Genomic DNA, 13,247 nt, shown 5'->3' with positions numbered 1-13,247 from the left:
AACCTCCTTGTATCGTGAATGTCCATTGACTCTTTTTAACATCATCAAAAATGGCGAAGGTGGCATCCTTATCTTGTAAAACAGCCCAAGTGTAAGGATACTGTATTTCCGCCAACCCCACTTCCCACGACCCTCTTAGATCTATAGATTTTCCAAATTGTACCGTGTAACTGGATATTTCATTTTTAGGGTATATATCGAGAGAGGCGTTACTGGGTAGAGTCACGTAGAAGCCTCCTGATTCCATCTTGAGTATCGAGAGTAATGCCCCCAACACACCCGCGGGCATGTTGTTATAAGGATTGAATATCGCAAACCTGTTGTTCCGGGACCCAACTATTGAACTTTTCAGGCCATCCAAGCCATTTCACCAACACATATTTTTTCCGGTTCTGGGTTTTTTCAGCTAATATCTTTTCAACTCTGTATACACTGTCTTTACCCACAATAATTTTTTGTAACTCGGCTTCGTAAAACGTTCCTTCTATATCCTCCCCGTCATAGTCTTTTAACCGGTACACGGGGGGGGCTCTAGCCAACTGTTCGGTAACTGTAAAATATTCGTCAGAAAATGTTTGTTCATAACCTTTGGCAAAAGTACTCCTTAGCTTTGAAACGCGAACCACATCACCGATGTTGAACTTATAAGTAGTTTTTCCCTTCTTAATAAATGGTCCGTATAATTTTGTATAGACCTGAAAAGAATTACTTTGATCAACATCTATAGACTTCATTTTAATACTGGTGTGATACCCTTGGTTGTAAGCATCAATAAAATCCTGAACTTTATCAAAATACTTGAACGTGTTGACCGCTGTAAAATATCTCCACATTTTGGTCTTTATGGTGCGGTTAAACCTCTCCACTACCGATGCTTTAAGCTCATTTCCGGTGGTGAAATGATGTATTTTGTGTCTCTTCAGTAGATTCTGAAATTCTCTGTTGAGAAACTCTTTTCCTTAATCAGTCTGCAGTTTTTTAGGACATCGACCCTGGGACAATATATCCTCAAAGACCCTCGTCACCGCTCAACCTGTTTTATTATGTAGAATTCGAGCCCAGGCATATTTTGATTAAACATCGATACACATCAACATCAATTTGTGACCATTGTTATGTTTTGATAAATTTGACATATCGACTAGATCCATTTGCCATTGTGAGTCTATGTCAGTTGCATATACGCGGTTTCTTTTAAAGTTAATCCTGAGAGGTTTATGTAAGGTATAGGCGTCTTGTTCCCGTAACCATTCTGAAACAACCACATCATTAACCTTCACTCCGGCCTCAGCGAGTCCTCTTTGAAAACCCTTCTTACCCGCCAAACCCCCAATCTTGGCTGGGTTGTAGTATAGTTCCTGCATTTGGGGAGCTTGCCGAGTCATTCTGTCAAATAACCACACAGACCCACACTATGCGCAAAGTTTTTTACAAGGTTTTTTATTCAACTTCAGGAGAGCAGATACCCCTTTTTAGACATTTGAGAAAAGTATAACATACACAACAATTTTTTCTACGGTCCAGACAAAAAGAAATCAGATGATTGGTTACTTGATCTATATCAACAAATATACCTGTTTCTTTATCTTGTAGGCACACACCTCAGTTACATATGTAAATAAACAACAATATGACCTATTTTAAAATTAAACAGAGGTGTATTAAACATGCTCAGTAAAAGGTCATACAGATGTTGATGAAATGGCCTAATATCATTCTTGGCCCCCTTGAGCGCTTCATCCCAGTGTTCGTACCCCCCGATCTTTGTTACAGCAGCCATTAACTTTTCCAGGTTTGAAAGTTGATCCTCATCGATGGTTAAATCTGTAGAGAAAAGGCTCGCGTTGGCTACTTTTCTGTCAAGCACATGGTGTAATAGCGCTCTCAGGTTAGCTGCAGAGTGTTGATGACAGAACCAGTTGCAGAAGCAGTCCAGAACATTCCCCATGTTCAAAGTCCCTTAGTTCAGGTCAGAGTCTGAATCAGTGGCGTAGATGTCGAATTCTTCGTCGCTGTCCCCAGCTTTAACTTCTTTACGGAAGAAATAAGCTTTTAGCTTGCCAGCGGTTTTTCTACTCGGCTCATCCAGGTCATTGAGCAGCTGCCCAAGTTTCTCTATTATAAACGGCTCCTTTTTCAGCTCCAGCAAAATCTCATCTATGATTTTCTGGACTTGTCCCGCAGTGACATGTATGTGGGAGTAAGACAGCGCCTTGATTAGTGCCGGTTTCAGCCACGGTTTGTTCAGTCTTCTGTAAAACACGTTGAAATAGAACAGGAAATAGTAACGGTCTGGTTCAAACAAACAACTGTGTCTCAACTGACTGGGGTGATTCACTTCACACCCCCGACAGACTTCTTTCAGAGCTCGGTCGATGAGAGCACTCAGAATATACACCAGGGTGCTTTTAACCACTCTGCTTACTTGGTCACATACCCCGGGCATAAATCCTTCGTCTTCATCACGCCCCCGGGACTGTCCGATGCTCATTGGTTCGCCTGGTGGTTTGTGGGGTGTTTCTACATCCATTGGACTGACCCCCTCCTGAGACGCACAGACGGTAGACAGTTCGGCAAAATCGAGGCCCTCCATGAGCTCCAGAGGCTGGGGATCCCCGAGACTCATTTGGACATCCATCGCACCGCATGTTGTTTCGTCCTGAGGGACCGGGGTCTGAGGTCTTGGAGAGTAACCGCAGTCAAAGGGTTCCAGAGTGTATACAAAATCTGGGGAATAGAACCAGGGGTGATCCCGGGTTTGAAGAGGCCTGTAGAGCCTGTCGACGTCCGCAGCTTTCGGGTAAGACATTCTCTTTAATTTTAAACCATGAATGAATTGTTGCGCCTTTTATCCTATCTCTTCACTACGTCATGACACACCGCCCTCTTAGAAGAGAGTAGCCCCTGAGCCGTCAGACCCCCCTCCAAAACCCCACACGTCGTCTGTTTTATCATCGTCGTCGTCATTCAAGGGGGATATATAATCCATAATCCAGCATATTCTCCTTCTAACCAAATCCAGTTGCGAACATTTGGTCAAGATGTCAAAACCATCATTAATACAGTTTATGACCTCTTTCAAGAACGGCCAGTCCACGGCGTCAAACATCATTTCAGTAACCTGTTTTTCTGGATCCTCTTGCCCTTGAGCAATGCAAAATAGGTCAGTGAAATTAGAAACCTTTATCTCACAGGCTGGCCCAAGGGAAACGCCTGTGCGCGTTTTACCAGCCTGCTTCGATGGGAGCCATTCGAAACGCCAGGACGGGTCGGTTTCCGTAGTGTAGTGGCTATCACGTTCGCCTCACACGCGACAGGTCCCCGGTTCGAAACTGGGCGGAAACAACCCGCGGTGCACGTGTGCTAGTGCCGTGTTACCTGTCCCTGTAACGCGGCCGGCCATCGTTTTCTCTTCCTCGGAGTGGCAAGAAATCCTGACCTTGAGAACAAACGATCGCAGAAGGGTAGCTTTGCGAGGCGCTGGAACTGACACTTTTAAAATCGATACATGTTGTTGCTGTTACAATACGACCGTAGCAGGATCGGCGACATTGCTGTTACTCTTATGTAGTTGAAGGCGCAGTATAGCTCTGATAGTCTGGTGGTGACGGAAGACCACCAGCCGTTTGAACAAGCCATTCAGCATCACCTTGTTGGTATAAGTGCAGGCACTGTCTGAGCGCAGGGCGTCCTGCCTTTGAAAGAGTTTCCAAAGTGTCCTGATGTGCCCTTGAGCAATGCAAAAAAGGTCAGTGAAAATAGAAACCTTTATCTCACAGGCTGGCCCACGGGAAACGCCTGTGCGCGTTTTACCAGCCTGCTTCGATGGGAGCCATTCGAAACGCCAGGACGGGTCGGTTTTACCAGCAGTCTCCAACGGTAACCGTTCTAAGCAAGAGGTGACGGTGTCAGTTTCCGAAGTGTAGCGGTTATCACGTTCGCCTAACGCACGAAAGATCCCCGGTTTGAAACCGGGCGGAAAGAGCCTGCTGTGGGCCGGCCCTTTTCGTCCTGCTTACCCTCGTGGTTCCCCGGAGGCGGTAGGTGGTTTTTCTTCATTGGAGTTCCCGAAATTGGTGGACTCAGAGCGTCCGTCCGTCGACAGGTTGAAATTGTAAACGCTGGTGTAGCCACTTTTAATTAAAATCTGATGATGATGTTATTGTTGTTGTTGTTGTTCTTGTTGTCGTCGTGGTCGCCGTCATTATTATTGTTAAAGTAAAGCTACCGTAAGGTGTAGAAGGCACAATAGCTCTGTGATTGTCTGATGGTGGCACAAGACAAGCAGCAGCTGTTTGAACAAGCCATTGAGCATCACCTTGTTGGGGTAAGTGTAAGTCTTGTCATAGCTCAGGGCGTTCTTCCTTTGAAAGAGTTTCCAAAGTGTCCTGATGTGCCCTTGAGCAATGCAAAATAGGTCAGTGAAAATAGAAACCTTTATCTCACAGGCTGGCCCACGGGAAACGCCTGTGTGCGTTTTACCAGCCGGCTTCGATGGGAGCCATTCGAAACACCAGGACGGGTTGGTTTCCGTAGTGTAGTGGCTATGATGTTTGCCTCACACGCGAAAGGTCCCCGGTTCAAAACCGGGCGGAAACAACCCACGGTGCACGCGTGCCAGTGCCGTGTTACCCGTCCCCATCTCTCTGCCCCAAGGCTGGCCGTTGTTTTCTCTTCCTCGGAGTGGCAAGTAATCCCGACCTTGAGAACAAACGATCGCAGAAGGGTAGCTTTGCGAGGCGCAGGAACTGACACTTTTAAAATCGATACATGTTGTTGCTGTGACAATACGACCGTAGCAGGATCGGCGACATTGCTGTTACTCTTATGAGTAGATAGTTGTTTTTTTTGGGTGCGGCCTATTTTGTTATGACGTATGCCCTAAGCTTATTAATATTCCTACGTCATAATTGGGGGGCGTGATTCTAGGTAGAGTTATTTCCTTAATTATTCCTACGTCATATCCGTCAGAAAGTGTACACCCATAAAACCCTGAACAACAAGGCCGCCCATAACCTGTTGTTCTTGTTGTTCTTGTTGGTCAACTGTAGAGTGTGAATGGGTCGGCTCTTCCTGTAGTGGTTGGGGGTCTTTTTTAAATATACATGTAATGGTTTAGTAAATCTAAACCGTTATAAGATCAACAAGTTCTGTTGTCTGTAATGGTCCCAGGTCTTAACAATGCCAGTTTTGAATAGTGCGTTTATCATATTCACACTGTCTCTGTCTGTCTCTCTCTCTCTCTCGCCCAATCATTTTATAAGATCAACAAGTTCTGTTGTCTGTTATGATCCCAGGTCCTAACAATGCCTGTTTTGCATAGGGTACTTATGTTATCCACACTGTATCTGGCTCTGTCTCTCCCCTCAAATTTAATTAAAAATAAAATTAAAAAAGAGGGTGTGTGTGTGGGTGTTTGTGTGTATAGGTTAATTGTGTTTGTAAAAAAAAAAAAAAAAAAGCTGTGGTTATATTTTATCTCTCACATAATGTGTTCAGTCGTTTTACTTAAATACATTCTAGGGTCTTAAAGCTCATAAGAGTTAGACTTAAGATAAGGATATGCTTTTAAGGTATTTTAGCAGTCTCAATCCCTGATGATAAGGAATCGTTTAAAAAATAAAAACAACTGATCACTCAATGCTAAATAGATCACAACACTCAAGGCTAAATCACTCACACCATGGGGGGCGGGTGTGGGCTCAGACAACAGTAGGTATGGCGTGTGGTATCAAAACATTCAGAATACTTTTAACCTATATAATTTATAAGCTTTGTAAAATAAACCCAAATATCTCTTTTGCGGGGATAAACGCTGTTCTGAGTAGTTTGTGACTTGTTTATTACCAAACAAAGCATCGCTATTAAAAAAAAAAAAAATCACTGTAAAAGCGCTAGTTATTTTAGATCTTTATAGTTATTTTCTTGGCTCAGGTTGTTTTTTAGCGCTTATAAAGGCCTGAAATATTCTTAGTGGTTGTTGACTATAGGTCTTGATGCTTAAAAATGTTTTTTTGAGAGACCAAAAGGTTCTAATAAAAGTTTAGAGTAGAGAGGAGAGAGATCGTCTCCATCTTGGTTTCTATTTGAAATTTGATGCAGTGTCATTTTATTGGTTGGTTTTGATATGTTAATTGGTAACAGGGCGGCACAAAGGCCAGACCAGAACAATGCCTTACAAGCAGATCCGGCATGTGGCCATCAGTATAAGTATGAAGGTCTGGTCTTCAGCTCGACAGACTCATACTGACCTTTCGATTTAAGACTAAAGATCAACAATGTCCGGAAACAACATCAGCGACTTCGATTTAAACGAGTTTTTAGGCAAGTCTTCAGATTATTTTCATTGACTCAGAGCGTGTTGTGTGCATGTATTGTAAATAAGGCTATAACATCTGTTTTAAGTTCTGTAAAATTATTTTTCAGCCAGTCAACAGCAGTTATTTCCCAACGCTGAGGAGATAATCTGGAACAACGACGGTAAGATTTTTGTGTTTGCGCTCATGGGTTCTTATGTATGGGTGTGTGTGGTTTTGAAGAGGCTCATTAGAGTTATGAAAACGTTTTAATATATATTAATGCCGGTCTCTTTAATTACACAGATACTATCGAAAGGCCTGTGATTAATGTCTCCGAGGATCGACCAAGAGAAGTGGTTGTCCCTAGACAGGCTGTCTGCCGACCGGGTAAGAACTAAACCCCTGTTTGTTTGTATAACGTTTCTGTAAGATGTTTGAGTCCAGTTTTGTTAATTTAAAAAAATTATCCTGTCTAACAGTATTAAGAAACGTGGTTCGAGACAACGAAAGGCCTTCCACATCGAGGGCTTGTTTCGTTTTACCTACGAGAACAGTAACCTTTCAAGAATCTGAAAGGCCGTCAGCCCCGGTATCTGATAGCTGTGAGTATATATCTGCAGCCTGTAAGAGGTTAAAGCTTTTTATAAAGCGGTGTGGTTAAAGGTTAAACATGTCTCTTACCTTCACAGCGGTGCAAAAAGCTAAACCAGCCGAAAAACATAAGAAACGATTATTCTGTGGAGGTAAGTAAGATCTTTCAAACTTTAATGTTTTTAAAAGGGCTTTGTTTGCCCGTTGAGGGCTAATATTTAAGCCATGGGTGACCGTTTCCTGTAGGGCGGGGGCTTCTGGGAAAGATCTTTAGAAGTCCGGACAGGTCTAGGCTTGTTTCTGGGGAACGTGTTTAGAAATGACCGATTGCCGTACCGTCTGGTTAGGAAGTAAAGCCGTCTGAAAGGGTTTAGTAAGTTGTTTGGCTTATCTCCCGCTATTATACTTCTGTTTTAAAGTGGTTGTAGGAAAAGGCTTGAAGGTGTTCATTGTATTTAATATTTAAACAGATCGTGAAAACGTTTGTGAAACAGGAAGTCCCGGGATCAGGAAGCGTTTACACTTGGAAGGTTCGTTTAAAAATGAAATGTTGTTGTGTGTGTGTGTGTTTTATTAACAATATTACAGTTTTTAAAGAAACATTTAAGAAACAGTTTATTTACAGCGGCTTCTCTGTTTTACATTTATTATCAAGTCCTAATAAATATATTGTCTGTAAATAATAAGGTGTTGTAGTGAATGTCTAAGGCTATTTTCAAAGGTCTAAAAAAGCTAAAGGTTTTGAATGTCCTGGACATGTTGTTTTAAGTTTGATTTCTGTCGCCGTTTAAAGATGTAAATGTAATGTATATTTTTATTCTTCCCAAGACTCTTGGGATAGTCATTCTGTGGATGAGCTATTGAGGACAATTACCCCGTCTAAGTGGGATCAAACATCTTCCCCGGTGAGATCACCGAGAGGATCCCCCACGGTGGTCTTGGAGACCCCCCAACATCTACTCAGGCCACAGCCTTCTGGGGGTAATTCAACACCCCAGATTCAGCCCGCCGCATTGTCGGGCGGAACAAATACAGGCATCCAACAACCTCAGGGGTCGCCGTCAGTCAGGGCTGACACACCACCCAACGACGGCCTGGTTTCAACATCGTCCCCCCAGACCCGTTTCTTGGCTACAGAAACGCGGAACAGTACCCCGCGCTTGGCCAGGGTGTCACCGCAAAGGCCTTCTTGGTCTCCGTCCATGAGTATACGCTCGCTCCCTGCCTCCTTCGACCGAGATTTACCGGAGCGACCATCCTTTGAAGCTGAGCCAGGCCACCAGCCCCCGGAGCTACTTCCTGAAGGTCGGCATGAGTTGCTACATACTTTGTTACAAAATCAAAGACTTGTGTTACTGGGGCAAAACCTGGTGATAGAGAGCCAAAACACCCTTATTAATACCCTTACTAACGAATTGTACCGTATTTAATGTTTTAATAGACACAAAACGCCTTACTATTGTGGGTTGTTGGAAAAATAAAAAATAAATTAAAAAATGTCCTGACTTGGTAAAAGAACTCACAAACTAAAGGATTATGAACAAGCTAGGGCCCCAAAAAGACCTTCCCGAGAGAACATCCCCGGCCCTGTTGTGAACTCCTCTGATGTCCCAATGAACCTGGAACTATTACAAATGATAAATGATTTAAATAACCCCCAATTACCACCGATAGAATGTGAATTAACACACTTACCGGTGAACCCCGACCTGTTACAGATGGTCAATGATCTAAATAACCACCTCCCACCGGTAGCGCTTATAGAGGTTCACCCCCTAGTTCACCCCGATTTGTTTGAAATGGTGGAGGCTTTGGAGGAGCTACCCCGACCAAATTCTGCCCCTATTATAAATGATTTGAGACAATTAGAACACAGGATGGCGGCAGAAGCAGCCATCACTATAGAGGAGGGTCTTGACATTAACCGGTTGGATATCTTTGAAGGACTTTTACAGGCTTTAAATGAGCCTCCTCAAAAAGGGGGTTTTGTAGATGTCAGCAGTGGGGGTGTTCGGAATGTGGAGGGTTCTGAGACTGATAAGGCTGTGGAGGACATGCTCTGTGAGAATGTAGGGGGTGAAGGCTTGGTTCAAAATGATGATGTGTCCAAGAGTACCAGTGATCCCGTGATTATAGATAGACCGGCCTATAACAATTTTGAAATGATTCAGCGTTTTACTTTTGCAGAACTTTTAAATTGTGACAATTATGCAGAAATATTTGTCAACATACACGAGGCCTTGCAGAAAATGCTTGAACAGGTTGCTGAAAGGGTCAGACCTCGAGATGTTGTACAGTTAGAACTCAGAGGGGATGCTTTGTTTAGCAACCTATCTGCAATGCTGAGTGGAGATAATTTAGATGTCTGGCTAAAATCGAAGCGTTATTGCAAAGTAACGCAGCCATCTTAGCTGATGAAAGTCTGTCTCTGGTAATGAATGTGGTTCGTAACCCTGAGGGTGGGGCGCTTAGAAGACTGTCGAAATGCTTGAAGAACGACATAATTAGGACCAAGCTCAGGCAATTAGTGGTGAGTTCCAGTGGGGACAATAAGCTCTGTTTTGCTTACAGTTTAATAAAACTACTCACCCCCGACATGCCTGAACCCCAAGCTCTGCAAGAGGCTTTAATGCTTCATCAGAGGGCCGGCTTAAACTCTCAACAGATGGTTGCCTTTTCAGACATTACCAAGTTTGAGGAGTTGTTGTCTTTAAAAATTGTTGTGTGGTACCATTGTGAGGTAAAGGAAGTATTTGTTAAATTTCAGACACATCCTGAAACCCATACACAGACACTGTTTCTCTTCCTAGGTGATAGACATTAATTTGGAATAAAGAGTTTGACGGCTTTTTTGGGTTGTTCGTATGTTTGTCATTGGTGTTATAAGGCCTTCAATGATAAGCTTAAGCACCGCTGTGACGGTTACTGTAACGTCTGTTTCAATCCGCAATGTCGTAAGGGTTTGGCCCCTACCATCCAATGTAAAGATTGCTTAAGGATTTGTCTCTCAACGTTCTGTTTTTCCGAGCATAAGGTACAGAGGGCCGCTGCTGAGGGGGTTAAAAAACTGAGTTATTGTGATCAAACTAAATATTGCCCGCAGTGTTGCCTCCAGTACCATTTTCATGAGGTTAAACCACACAAATGTCTGGAGCCGAGATGCAGGATCTGTAATGCTGATTTAACCTCGGGGTCCGAACACCAGTGCTTTATTCAGCCGGTTAAAAAGGAGCCGCCGCACAACCGGTATGTCTTTTTTGCTTTTGAATGCCGGCAAGAAAACGGGGTCCACGTTGCTAATTATATACACTGTATTGACATGTTGGATCGTGAGTGGTCAGCTAGCGGTGAGAGTTGTGTCAGGGATTTCTTTACGCGGTATCGCGGTCCAAAATACCTCAATTACACATTTATTGCCCACAATGCTAAGGGTTATGATTCTTACATTTTGATGAAGTATCTGGTGGAAAATGGGGTGACCCCAAAAATAATAGCTCAGGGTAGCAAGATCATGTGTTTCACCGACGAAGCTTTCAACTAACGTTACATAGACTCGTTAAATTTCCTCCCCATGAAATTGAGCGCTTTGCCTAAGGCTCTGGGTTTTGAGGCTCAGAAGAAAGGTTGGTTCTGCCATTTTTTTAATACTAAGGACACTCAAAATTATCGAGGGTCCTACCCGCCCGCCTCTTATTATGGGGTTGATACTATGATGTCTCATGAGAGGGAGGAATTCTTTAAATGGTACAATACGGTTAAGTGAGGTGTTTTTGATTTCCGAGAAGAGATGGCCGCTTATTGTAAAAATGATGTGGTGATCCTTAAAGAAGCCTGTGTGCGTTTCTGCGCCGAGGTTATCAACACATCGGGTCTCGACCCTTTGCAAAGTGTGACCATAGTGTCTCTCTGCATGAAAATGTATCGGTCCAATTTCTTGCAGAGAAACACTATAGCGGTCACCACTTCTGACAACTATCGTGCTAGACAAAATAACTTTTCGACTGTCTCCATACAGTGGCTGGAATACCTGAGTGCCCGGGATAACATATTCATCAGACATGCTTTAAATCAAGGGGAAGTCAAAATGGGGCCTTACTACTTAGACGGTTTTAGCGACGTGTTCGGGCGGCGTACCGCTTATGAGTTTGCTGGTTGTATTTACCATGGCTGTCCTCAGTGCTTCGACCCAAACACCTTTAACCCCGAATCACAAAAACTCTGCGGTGATATCTACTATGATTTCCAGGAACGAATTGAAACTTTAAAAAACACCTATGGTTTGAACGTGCTGGTGATTTGGGAACACGAGTGGACGACCCTGAAGCAACAGGATGCGGGGGTACAATGGTTTATGGAAACCTTGGACTTTCCTGAATGTCTAGAGCCCCGGGATGCGTTATTTGGGGGTCGTACCAATGCTTTTAACCACTCTGCTTACTTGGTCACATACCCCGGGCAAAAATCCTGCGTCTTCATCACGCCCCCGGGACAGTCCGATGCTCATTGGGTCGCCTGGTGGTTTGTGGGGTGTTTCTCCATCCATTGGACTGACCCCCTCCTGAGACGCACAGACGGTAGACAGTTCGGCAAAATCAAGGCCCTCCATGAGCTCCAGAGGCTGTGGATCCCCGAGACTCATTTGGACATCCATCGCACCGCATGTTGTTTCGTCCTGAGGGACCGGGGTCTGAGGTCTTGGAGAGTAACCACAGTCAAAGGGTTCCAGAGTGTATACAAAATCTGGGGAATAGAACCAGGGGTGATCCCGGGTTTGAAGAGGCCTGTAGAGCCTGTCGACGTCCGCAGCTTTCGGGTAAGACATTCTCTTTAATTTTAAACCATGAATGAATTGTTGCACCTTTTATCCTATCTCTTCACTACGTCACGACACACCGCCCTCTTAGAAGAGAGTAGCCCCTGAGCCGTCAGACCCCCCTCCAAAACCCCACACGTCGTCTGTCGTAGTTCTGCAAGCTTTCCCATTCACACCTTTCAAAACCCTGAGTCGGAGACTCCATTTCGCATTCTCTTGGACCCTCTTGCAAGCCTTCTAGAGTCTTATCCACAAGCCCCAGATCTCTCCAGGCCATCACCTTCAACCAGTCCTCATAAGAGTATTCAATTACCGTCTCAAAAGGTTCCAACGTACCCTCCTTCTCTCCCAAAGCAAGAAGCTCCACTCCAACATAGCTGGGATCCCTTTTAAAGCGGTAACCCCGTCGAGCCCCCCAGAACAACACCCAGGAGCGTTCAATCTTCAAATTGGTGAGTACAGGAACCCTTTCCGGGATTGTTTCTTGCGGGGTTTCATGTTGATGTCGCTGGACATGTTGAAGAAGCGGGATGTTTCAGAAGCTGAGAATTAAAGAGGTATTGCCTAAAAGAAGCGCGGGTTCTTAAATAGAGAGGAGAGTTTCGGGGCGTTGCCTTCAGAGGGGTGGGGGTATTTATGGGTGGCCTTGTTGTTCAGGGTTTTATGGGTGCACACTTTCTGACGGATATGACGTAGGAATAATTAAGGAAATAACTCTACCTAAAATCACGCCCCCCAATTATGACGTAGGAATATTAATAAGCTTAGGGCATACGTCATAACAAAATAGGCCGCGCCCAAAAAACCCTACTATCTACTCTTATGTAGTTGAAGGCGCAGTATAGCTCTCATAGTCTGGTGGAGACGGAAGACCACCAGCCGTTTGAACAAGCCATTCAGCATCACCTTGTTGGGTTAAGTGCAGGCACTGTCAGAGCGCAGGGCGTCCTGCCTTTGAAAGAGTTTCCGAAGTGTCCTGATGTGCCCTTTAGCAATGCAAAATAGGTCAGTGAAAATAGAAACCTATATCTCACAGGCTGGCCCACGGGAAACGCCTGTGCGCGTTTTATCAGCCTGCTTCGATGGGAGGCATTCGAAACGCCAGGACGGGTCGTTTTCCGTAGTGTAGTGGCTATCACGTTTGCCTCACACGCGAAAGGTCCCCGGTTCGAAACCGGGCGGAAACAACCCGCGGTGCACGCGTGCCAGTGCCATGTTACCCGTCGCCATCTCTCTGCCCCAAGGCAGGCCGTCGTTTTCTCTTCCTCGGAGTGGCAAGAAATCCTGACCTTGAGAACAAACGATCGCAGAAGGGTAGCTTTGCGAGGCGCTGGAACTCACACTTTTAAAATCGATACATGTTGTAGCTGTTACAATACGACCGTAGCAGGATCAGCGACATTGCTGTTACTCTTATGTAGTCGAAGGCGCAGTATAGCTCTGATAGTCTGGTGGTGACGGAGGACCTCCAGCCGTTTGAACAAGCCATTCAGCATCACCTTGTTGGGCTAAGTGCAGGCACTGTCAGAGCGCAGGGCGACCTG

The sequence above is a fragment of the Amia ocellicauda genome, unplaced genomic scaffold, assembly GCF_036373705.1.
Source record: "Amia ocellicauda isolate fAmiCal2 unplaced genomic scaffold, fAmiCal2.hap1 HAP1_SCAFFOLD_140, whole genome shotgun sequence".
Taxonomy (NCBI): Eukaryota; Metazoa; Chordata; class Actinopteri; order Amiiformes; family Amiidae; genus Amia; species Amia ocellicauda.
The sequence above is the reverse complement of the archived record's forward strand: the minus strand, read 5'-3'. Positions refer to the sequence as shown.